Source organism: Copadichromis virginalis, linkage group LG7 (assembly GCF_057382275.1).
Source record: "Copadichromis virginalis isolate Kocher_CV1m ecotype Utaka linkage group LG7, C_Virginalis_male_GT1.1, whole genome shotgun sequence".
Classification (NCBI taxonomy): domain Eukaryota; kingdom Metazoa; phylum Chordata; class Actinopteri; order Cichliformes; family Cichlidae; genus Copadichromis; species Copadichromis virginalis.
This window is the reverse complement of record NC_140624.1, coordinates 29,989,675-29,999,774: the sequence shown is the minus strand read 5'-3', so window position 1 is coordinate 29,999,774 and position 10,100 is coordinate 29,989,675.

Here is a 10,100-nt window from a genome sequence, read left to right as displayed (position 1 = left end):
TACAGGTCTGTGAGAGCCAGAGATTTTCCTTGTTTGAGGTGACCAAATACTTATTTTCCACCCTGATTTACGGATAAATTCTTTACAAATCCTACCATGTGGATTCATGGATTTTTTTTTTCACATTCTGTCTCTCACAGTTGAAGTGTACCTCTGGTGCAAATTACTGACCTCTGTCATCATTTTAAGTGGGGGAACTTGCACAATCGGTGGCTGACTAAATACTTTTTTGCCCCACTGTATGTACAAAAAACGTTTTCTCGGATAAAACTCGAATAACATAAATTACATTTCACCGTTATTATTGTCCGGCTGGAAACTTGGGGGTGTCCAAATTTAGAGGCTGCATCCACCTGAGGACCCGGCCCTCGCAGTCTAAGTGGGCCGGGTCCTCCGGAAGCTGGGTAGGCCAGAAGTGAGCGACTGTGAAATTGGACGGTCTAGCCTTCAGAATTACTTCACCAGCTCTCTCGGTGGAGTGAAACTCTGCTGTCTGCTCCTTACTATCTAAAATATAACAGGACACTGGCGTAAATTCTTGACCATCTCACACTTCTGTTTAATCAGTTTTCTCTTTGACGTTTATTCAGCTGTGTGAAAACCAAGGAGGAACCCTCCCGAGGGATTAATAAAGTTTTATTTAATCTAATCTAATCTAATCTAATCTAATCTAATCTAATCTAATAACTTTAGTCTCAGCCAAACCGATTTACTCATGAACAAATAAAACACAAAAGCCAAACAATAACATTTCTAAGTTATCTGAGTGACTTAGATATCATGTTTAACCTGAGTAGTGAAAGAACGTGGGGTTTGCTGTTCTCGCTGGCTCAGATATTTGAAGTTTACACAGCTACATTCTCGCCTGAAAATATGTTAAAAGTTTATTTTGTGACCCAGAAAGAGAAATAAGAGTAGGCTAATATTAAAAGTAGCTCCGGCCATTGTTGGAAACTGGAATTGGCTCGGCCGCGCTATGAATTCTGGGATATGGTTTTTCAATTTTGTTGTCCAGGTGGAAAATCAGGAGAAATTCGGGAGAATGGTGACTCCGGGAGATTTTCGGGAGGGGCACTGAAATTTTGGATTCTCCCGGAAAAATCGGGAGGATTGGCATGTATGCGCTGAGGTCCGACTGAACCGGGAGAAAACCTGGGAGAAAGCGGCCTTTTAATCAGGATAGACTGGAGTAATGTGACGGCTCCTTCATGTGTCTCCTAACCACATGCATGAAGCTCTGATAACTGTTTGAATCTGACTTATATTTCTAGGATGAGACATCATGAAAGAATCATAAGCTGACTTTGGATGCTGCCGCCACTCGCTGTCATCAAACGATCTGCAGAGCAAACATGAGGAAGGCTCTGGATGCTCGAAGGGAAAGAGAAACAGAGGTTTGGGATTGAGCATGTGGGCGGCGGGGGCATCCTGCAGGGGAAGCTGTTTTCTCTCCACACACTGGGCACCGAGCACGCCTCTGCTCCTCGCCAACGTGACGTCAGCTCGCTGCGAGACGTTTATTTTTGCGGCGTCGTGTGCGGCAGCCAGAATGTCTCTTTCATCCCGAAGATTGTGTGTCCTGATCTGATGGACCAATCCTCACTGGACTGTTCAGAGTGAACGCACGTGTGCAGAAGCATGAGCACATGACAGGAAGTCGCTTGAAGTGATGAGAGAAACGAAACATTTGGATCTTGAAGGATTCGTGTATGAGTCACAGAAGCTTCTAGACTCCACTTTCTGCCAGGAGTTTAACGCCACAGAGTCAGATCATTTAAGAAGTCTTCCAACTAAAAAGTCATTTTGGATTCAAGTATTCTTGAAATAATAAGCAGGTTGCCGTGCCCTGATCCTGGTTCTATTGGAGGTCACTTCCTGGTAAAAGGGAGTTCGTCCTTCCCACTGTTGTCAGGTGCTTTGCCTTTGATATAAAGCAGCCTGACATTACTGTTGCTGTAAATTGGACCTATTGTAGACACCAAGTCTTCTCTTAGTGTGACTGCTGAGCTCTGCATGATCAGTGTTAGAGCCAACCTAGGTGAGAAGAACCAGGCTTCGATATGTATGACCTCGAGTTAGAGGTGCTAAGGTATACGCCACTTTCCACTCAATGCAGCTTCAGTCGTGTTTTCAAGAAGGCAAAGGTCATCGGCATGCTGGAGCCTGGTTTTCTCCTCAGGGTGAGACCATCAGTGCCAGGTTCTGGTAATGGTGGTTTCATGTTTTCAGCCTGGAAACTTCTGGAAAAATATCTAACACAAGTTTTAAAAGATCAGCCTCAGAAAAGCACCGTGAAATGATTGCTGCTGTGATTTGGCACTAAATTAATACAATTCAATTGATTGAATTGTACTGAATGTTCTGATGGAATGAGAATGACAGCATGTAAGGTTTATGCCATAGCTGGCCTGAATTACCAGCATTTTATATACCAAAATCACTGGCATCATCCTCCAGTATGTGCAAAATAAAATAAATTGACTAATAAACATAGTTATTAATGCTAAAATATAAAGTATCTATGAATTTTCAAATGTACTGTTTTACAAAAAAGCTGAAAAAATAGTAAAAAAAAAAGTAAATTATTATTATTATTATTATTCATTAAGACACCAAATTGCAGTTATTTACGTTAGTTTTAGCGCTTCTCTAATTTCTCGAGGAAGTCCAGTGTGCAGCTCGGATTAGGATATGAAAACATGAATTCAGGTTGTTATTAGCTGAAAAAATATTAGCAAAGTCTTTAGTTTAAAACAAGTTTTTGACATTTTTCGAAAAAAAAAGTGTTTTCTTGTGTTTATGAATAATCATGAGTACATTAAACAGGTTTTATTTAAATTTCCTGTGAATCTGATCCTCTGTGTTATTATTCCATTAATAAAACAGAAATATGTGAGGCCTTAAAATTCATCAGGTCAGCCTTTAACACTCTGAAACCTGCAGTTAAATCTTCCTCTCTTCTGTCTGACCTGTTGAAACGACTCTTTGAGTTCTCCTTGTTTCAGCAGTACTGTGCGGTATCATGGAGAGGAGGGGGGGTTAAAGGTCACAGGGTCGCCATCATCCTCTACTTTGCCTAATTACCGGGAAGATGAGCGTTTAGCTGGCTGCAGTGGTTGGAGTGGTCCTGATGGGAGAAGCGTGGCAGCAGTTCAAAATCTGGAAATATTTAATATTTAATACATCGATTAACATTAACAACTGAGGCAGAACTGTTTCAACAGTTCCATTATTATTTGATATCTCTCCATAGAGCCATGATGGGTGGTATAATGAAAGGTGGATCTCTATTTCAACCTTGAAGGAGTTGGGCAGAGTGCCAGTAATGAAGACGTATTAAAGCTTAATGTAGCTTAATGTAGCAGGTGTCATATATATAATGTACAGAAGCTCTTTCTAAAGCATTATATTCATCGCTACTACCTTAAAAGCCACTAAATCTTCTGGGCTAAGTTAGTCTGGCTATGATTCTCTTCCAATTAATCAATAGAAAAATTGTTAACACACCTTAACTGGGATCCATTAGTGTGTCCCTGGGTAATAAATGTTCCTGCGGTGCTCAGGGAGGGGGGCAAACTGCCTGCTGCACTCAGGTTAATGGGCAAAGTTGAGAGAAGTGACCACTAAATCTGCAAGGACACCACATTCACACTGGCTGAGCCTCGATCGCTGGCAAATGAGCACGGCTAAGAGCTAATCAATGGTTTCTGTGGGAGAGGAGGGAGAGCGGCGGGGCTCCGGAGAGACCTGAGACGACATCGAGTATGATTCATTTCACCTCCGTTTGAGTCCTCGCAGGCTTCATATTCCTTCGGTTTACAGTGAACGGCACAGGAAGTCTACCGCTGACGGAGCGGATCCCCCTGACCTCCTACAAGAGGACATCACAACATGATGCTCAATATGTGTACTGAAGCTGTATCTTATCTGTCACTCCATCATGTTATGACAGCAAAAGGAGGAGGAGGATGTCTGCTTCTAATAATAGTGGGAAAACATGAGTCCACATATGTAATGATATCTAAAGGTCTGACCTGACGTATTTTACACCCAAATCAGAGTTTTTCTGGAAGCGGTAACCACCAGAGATTACCATGAGTAACAAAAACCAGACCAGACCATCACAGACTGTTTTCGTACAGGTTGTGGTGTTCCACAGGGCTCTGTTATTGATCCTCTACTTTTTATTCACATTTAAATTATATTCTTGTTTGTCAAAGCACAAAATGTTTCCTACTTCATAACCAACTGTACAGGAGGGGATTGTTTTTATAACTCACCTGCTATAGTTTCATTAACACTTAACATTGCAACATTGTAACATTGTAACATTGAATTATTAGGGGCGTGGCCTCTTTGACTGACAGGTTGATAGTGACATGTGCGGCTGTAACTGCTAGCTGTATGCTAGGCTTCACCTGAACTGGACCTCTGATTTGTATTTGTCCTGTTGGAGCTTTTTAGAGCATTTTAATGACATCATGTGACCAAAAATATGGCTGCTGTGAGGTCAATGTACTAACAGAGGGTCCAAGAAGGTGGAGCTCCAGCTTTGCTAAATGAAATTTGAGGATTTAATTTGATGTCAGGGTAACATCAAAGTAGTTTCATCACGTTTTTTATATTCTATATATTTTGACCAGGGCAATTTTCAAAGATGGACACTGAGGCATATTCCTCAAGCCAAAAAGTTTTTAAAAATTGCTTCACCTTACATATTTAACACAGTATCTTAAAAGTTGATTAGCTGAGATTCTTTCCCATGATGCCAGTAACAGTCAGAATAGAGAAGCAGCTCATTGTTTCCATCCGCAGCTGAAAGAAGATGCTGAAAAGGACCCAACTTTAGCCGAGAGAACATCTGAGATGATCCATCCACAGCATGAGGTTAGTCATTATTATTATGTTTCTGCAGGGTTTGGACTACTAGCTGTGGAAAAAGTGCTGTTCCCGAGCTGTTAAAATAAAACTGGAGAGGTTGAGATTTTTAGTAAGAGGCAAAAAAGTGCAGCCTGTTAAGAAGATGAGAGTTTGATCCAACACATTAGACGCTCGGACAAGAAACAGTCGATCTGATCCATTTCTGGGCAGACAAACAGGAATACCCAATATGTGAATAATACAGCAGGCTTTTGCAGAAATTGGACAGGATGAACTACAATTAAAACATAAGTTGGAGTGTATCTAAGTGCAGAGAACTAATGGAAATTTGGCTCTAAAACAGATAAAAAGACTAAAAATGTTCCTCTGTTTCATAAAGTCTTTATAAAATCTCCTTCCAGCATCCTGAAAGTATTAAAGCAGCCTGCTGGTCGTGTGCAGAGATGATCCAGGAAGCTGCCTCTCCTTTGGACTCTGTGCAGCCATTATTATTATTATTGGGATGAGTCAGCTCCAATGCATCATGGAGGAAAATGGCCCCTAAGAACATCAATGTGAAGGCAGACAGAGAGGGCCGGCGCTGCCTCCGATCCACTTTGGGCTGCCAGGGAATTAGATCAGGAGGAAAGTGTATGTGACAAGAGCTAATTAAGTCCTATCATGCTGCTGAACCTGACGGGGGGGGGGGGACTGAGGTAATTGCATTTACTTCATCTTGTAATGCCGGCCATCATAACTGCTAATTCAATTGTACAATCATTCTGCCAACTCCTAGCCATTAAGCACACATTTAATTGCTTCCATAAAGCTTTTAATATGCAGCACACAGAGCGCAGGACGTGACACGGACCCTCGCCACCAGCCAACATGCAGATGTCCTGCCGTCACCACGGAGACACAGTCCAGCCTGGCCGGCGTGTTATTGGACAGTCCTGCTTCTAATGCATCACCGCGAGATGAGCGTTTGGGGTGAGTTTGGCGGGGTTGGATGGACGGATATCAGCTGTAACCTCAGTCTCACAAGAAGTTTATCTGCAGTGGTGGCGGCGGTGTTTACGGCACGACATTCAAAGTGCTTTATTTAGGACACAAAGAGACACACAGCGTGACGTGAGGAAGGACAGGGAAACAGAACAGGCTAAAGGGTCATTCCATATAAACCAAATCTAAGAAAAGCTCCCAGAATCAGCTGATTGATAGCTTTATTTAATGAAGCTGTGAAATATTTTACAGCACAAAAACTGAGTAACTGTTTCAGGCCCTCCAGAGACACAGAGGCCGGGTCCAAATTTGACATTTTTCAATTATTTTCCAGCATTTTTGAGCCCTCACAGCTTCATTTGTACAGCAGATCTCCACGTGAAACTTTCTGGGCTGAAAATATGTTTAGAGAAACAGTCTAAAGATGAAATGGCTTTGCTCTGACCTGCTGTGAGCATCAGTGATGGATCCATCACAGTGAGAACAAACTGGCGCCTCAGAACTGAGGACATCACACAAAATATGACTCGATCCCTGACTGCACCAATCTGGATGCATAAGTATCTTTGGGCAAGATATTGAACCTCAAGTTATTCCTGATGCGTTCATCGGACAGTGATTGAAGCGCTTAGATATAGTAAAAAACGACTACTCGTGCTTTATAAGAACCTTTTACCACTCCTGCCGGGATGAACATGATTCTTCTTTCCAACCTGCTTCACATCACTGGATGGAGGTGTTGATTGTGTCTACAAAACTGAACTGATCCTTCTCTTTAAGTGGATGAAACCATACTTACAGAGTCAGCTGGTAGTATTTTCCTTTAATTTGTCAGCTATCCACAGCGCGAGCTGTGTGGGGAGCTGAGGGCTTCATCGAAGGGTTAAATGCTGCTGTTGACCACACTGAGGCCTGCTGTGATAAGCAGACACGCTCTGAATGAGAAGGGAGGAGAAGCGTCTGATAACATCCCGGTCGGGGAGTCGTATATAACAGCAAACAAAGCTCTGAGGAGACAGCGCATCAATACCCTCGCATGTACACCACCATTATCGTGCTCGTACAAAGCCCCGGAGCCGTCTTTCAAATTAAAATCTTGTATCAAACCGATGGCAACAACTATTTAGTGGCCATATTTTACAGGCGAGCCAATGAAAAGTAATAACAGTTGTATTTAATGTATCTGCTCCAGCCAGCTGCCGGGTACGCGGGGTCTTAATAGGAGCTGTCCATCACTGTCAGCGCGGCGGCGCCCAACAAGAGGCCGGCTCTAATAAACATGAGGGGAGATAACGGCGGCCGCCTGCTGCCGACCGTCGCGCTCCTGTTAACTTCCTGCTCAACCGCCCGTTTGTCATCCCACTTTGTAACTCTCATAATTTGTCACGCTGGATGAGCTTTATCTCGCCTGTCTCGTGCCTTTTCTGTTTTCTTTTTTCAGCCATTAATTCATCTGCAGACGCTCTGAGGGGTTTCCTGTCTCGCACGGCGTTGTAGGGTTATTTCATCAGGCTAGTACATGTGGATCCTGGACTTACTGTTTCCTGGAGCCTCAAGCCTGCATTCTTTTAACAGCCTCCAGTGGGCGATACGCGTGGTCACTAGGGATGGGAATTGATAAGATTTTCACAATTCCGATTCCATTTTCCATTCTGTTTAACGATTCGATTCTTGTTTTTAAAAAAGGAGAACACTAAGGTCGATTAGCTTAGAACTTTGTTTTATATCGTCTCTTTGAACAAAATAGAAATTTAGGAATAACATGGCCTTACAAACCCAACAGTGAGATCTTAAGAGATCCAGCCTACGGCTCTTCAATGGGGTGTCACAGGGTCCCCAGAAAAAAACATTGTAAATGTAAAATATGAATAAAATAAATATTCTTCTGTAGCAATTACACACGCTCGCACAGAGACGGCTCCTGTAGAAGGAGGACGTCCCCCTGCCCCGACCTCCATGAACGCTCTTCTCGTGACTTTATGGGCTCATTTTGAGTCCTGCTAAATAAAAATGTGAGGGAGGATTATCTGGGCTAATCTCAAACACTGTAGTATTTCTAACAAAAGCTCCCTGTCCTTCTGCCACTAATCCTCACCAGATCACCAAACATGGATTAATGCACCACTGAAAGTAGTCCCCAAGATATTTTAGGATTATTTCCTCTCTTTTGTTTGATGCAGCCTCCTGCAGCTCTTCTGGAGAACACAGAAGCATTTCCAATGCCCTGGTCTCCCTTCAAACACCTCACCCATGAGGCGTCCTGGTCACTTCACCAGTTTCCTTTCAAGCTCTACGCTGAGCTCTTTCCTTCAGAGGAAGCTCATTTCCACTGCTTGTATGCTCCTCCATCTCAGTCTTTGGGTCAAAGGTGAGGGTGGGAACGCAACCAATAAATCAACACTTCGCTTTCACAGGGCGCTCCGCTCTCTCCACCATAAAATATGAGACATCATTTTGCTTTCCCGTTTGTATAATTACTTTAAAAAGTCAAGGTTCATGGCAGCTGTGGCCGAGTTGTTTCTTTACCAAAAAACTTCAAACCCGTGCTGCTGGAAGTCTGTTAGAAAGCCCATCTGACCTCAAATCAAACCAAAGTATGAACACACGCTAATCAAGTATCATAAAAACGGCAATATTTGCAGTATTCACTGATCCCTGGACCAAAAAAATAAATCAAAAACCTGGTTAATGACCAAACATCGACGCACTCGCTGCCATCTTTTAATTCTTTATTGCTGCCCGTTACTCACAAGTAACTGGCATTAGTATTTATGTGCTGTGTTTGGTAACTTTTGTCTGATGTGATTTAATTATAATTTAAAGTTGTATTTTTATAAACTGCTCAGAGACAGCTGCTGAAAATTCATATTTTTTGGCTCATTTGCATTTTAAAGTGAATAAATAAACTTTAATGTTTCCTTTGAACGGAGTCCAAACTTCTGGAGGCCCGGAGACGTTTTTTTTCCTCCAGTCGAAATCAGTCTAAATTAAATCCCGCCTGCTGTTTGTGTGTTTTCTCTGCATGCCTGTGTGTGCGTGTTATTGAGTGAAGTTTCCCAGAATGCTGTGCAGAGCCTCCCTCTCCTTGATTAGAGGACAGCGGTGTGGGTAATGAGAGCGTGGCGTTCTGGGTGCAGTTTTAATCTTTATAAAAACCTTCACCCGGGCCCCCGTCCCACCGGAGGGAGATTAAATGCTTCTTCACATTAGTAATGTCAGCACAAAATGATTATCTTTTCTGAATAATTTATTCCTCGGCCCGCCGTAATTTTCTTATCTCTCCCTTTTTGCCTCTTTTGCTCTGCCGGAGACGGTAAATGGCTGTTAGTCTCCAGAAAACCTATGGATCGCCGTTTCCATCAATCAATTAAAAAACACTTACCTCACACTCAACATGATTTATATCTTGTTAATAGAATTGTCTCACTATATCCCTATATTATTATAGCCTTAATTCCATTAGCTGTTGGCTTAATGCTTTTTTTAAGGCTGACCTCCAGGAGCACGCAGATAGAGGGAGGATTAGTCCAATATTGGCCAGAATACAGAGCCTCTTTCTGGGAATGTTGGAGGTCAGGGCAGCCGGAGGAGTCTGGACGCTGACTCCTGATTGGCTGTCGTAATCCCAAAGACCTCATCCTTTCATTAGTGCCTATTTACTACTGTGGCATTCAATTAAAGGACCTTTGTGCAAGCCACTGAACACGGCAGCTTCACAACCCCCCAAAAAGAAGAAATGCCCTCAGAAGTGATCGTCTTCAAGACAAAGTGATCCTTCTAGCAGATAACTTACCTTTTAATTGTTAAAGGAAAAACTTTCCATGCTGTTTTCATCACTTATTTAAATTCATAACTTTTTATTAAATAGTAGTACTAACCAAATCACCAAATGGATTCATTCACCACTAAAAATAGTCCCAAACAGCTCCAAAACTTGTTTCCTTACACTAGTTTAATACAACCCTTCTACAAAAACGTTGTTGTACTGTGTGAACAGTCAGCACCATCTTCCCCGGGTTCGATCTCATTTCAGAGGCACTGAAAACGGTCCTGTGAGCCGACACAGCAGCGCCTTTAATTACCAGACATCCAAATATACACCAGACAAGTCATTAATTTACAGGGGGGTCAATTCTGCAACTCGACAAAGATGACGGAAATTGTTATTATATTTCAGGAAAAGAAACAAGGGCAGAGCATCATAGCCCATGGCGGGGTAGCGTGGACATCTGTAAGCA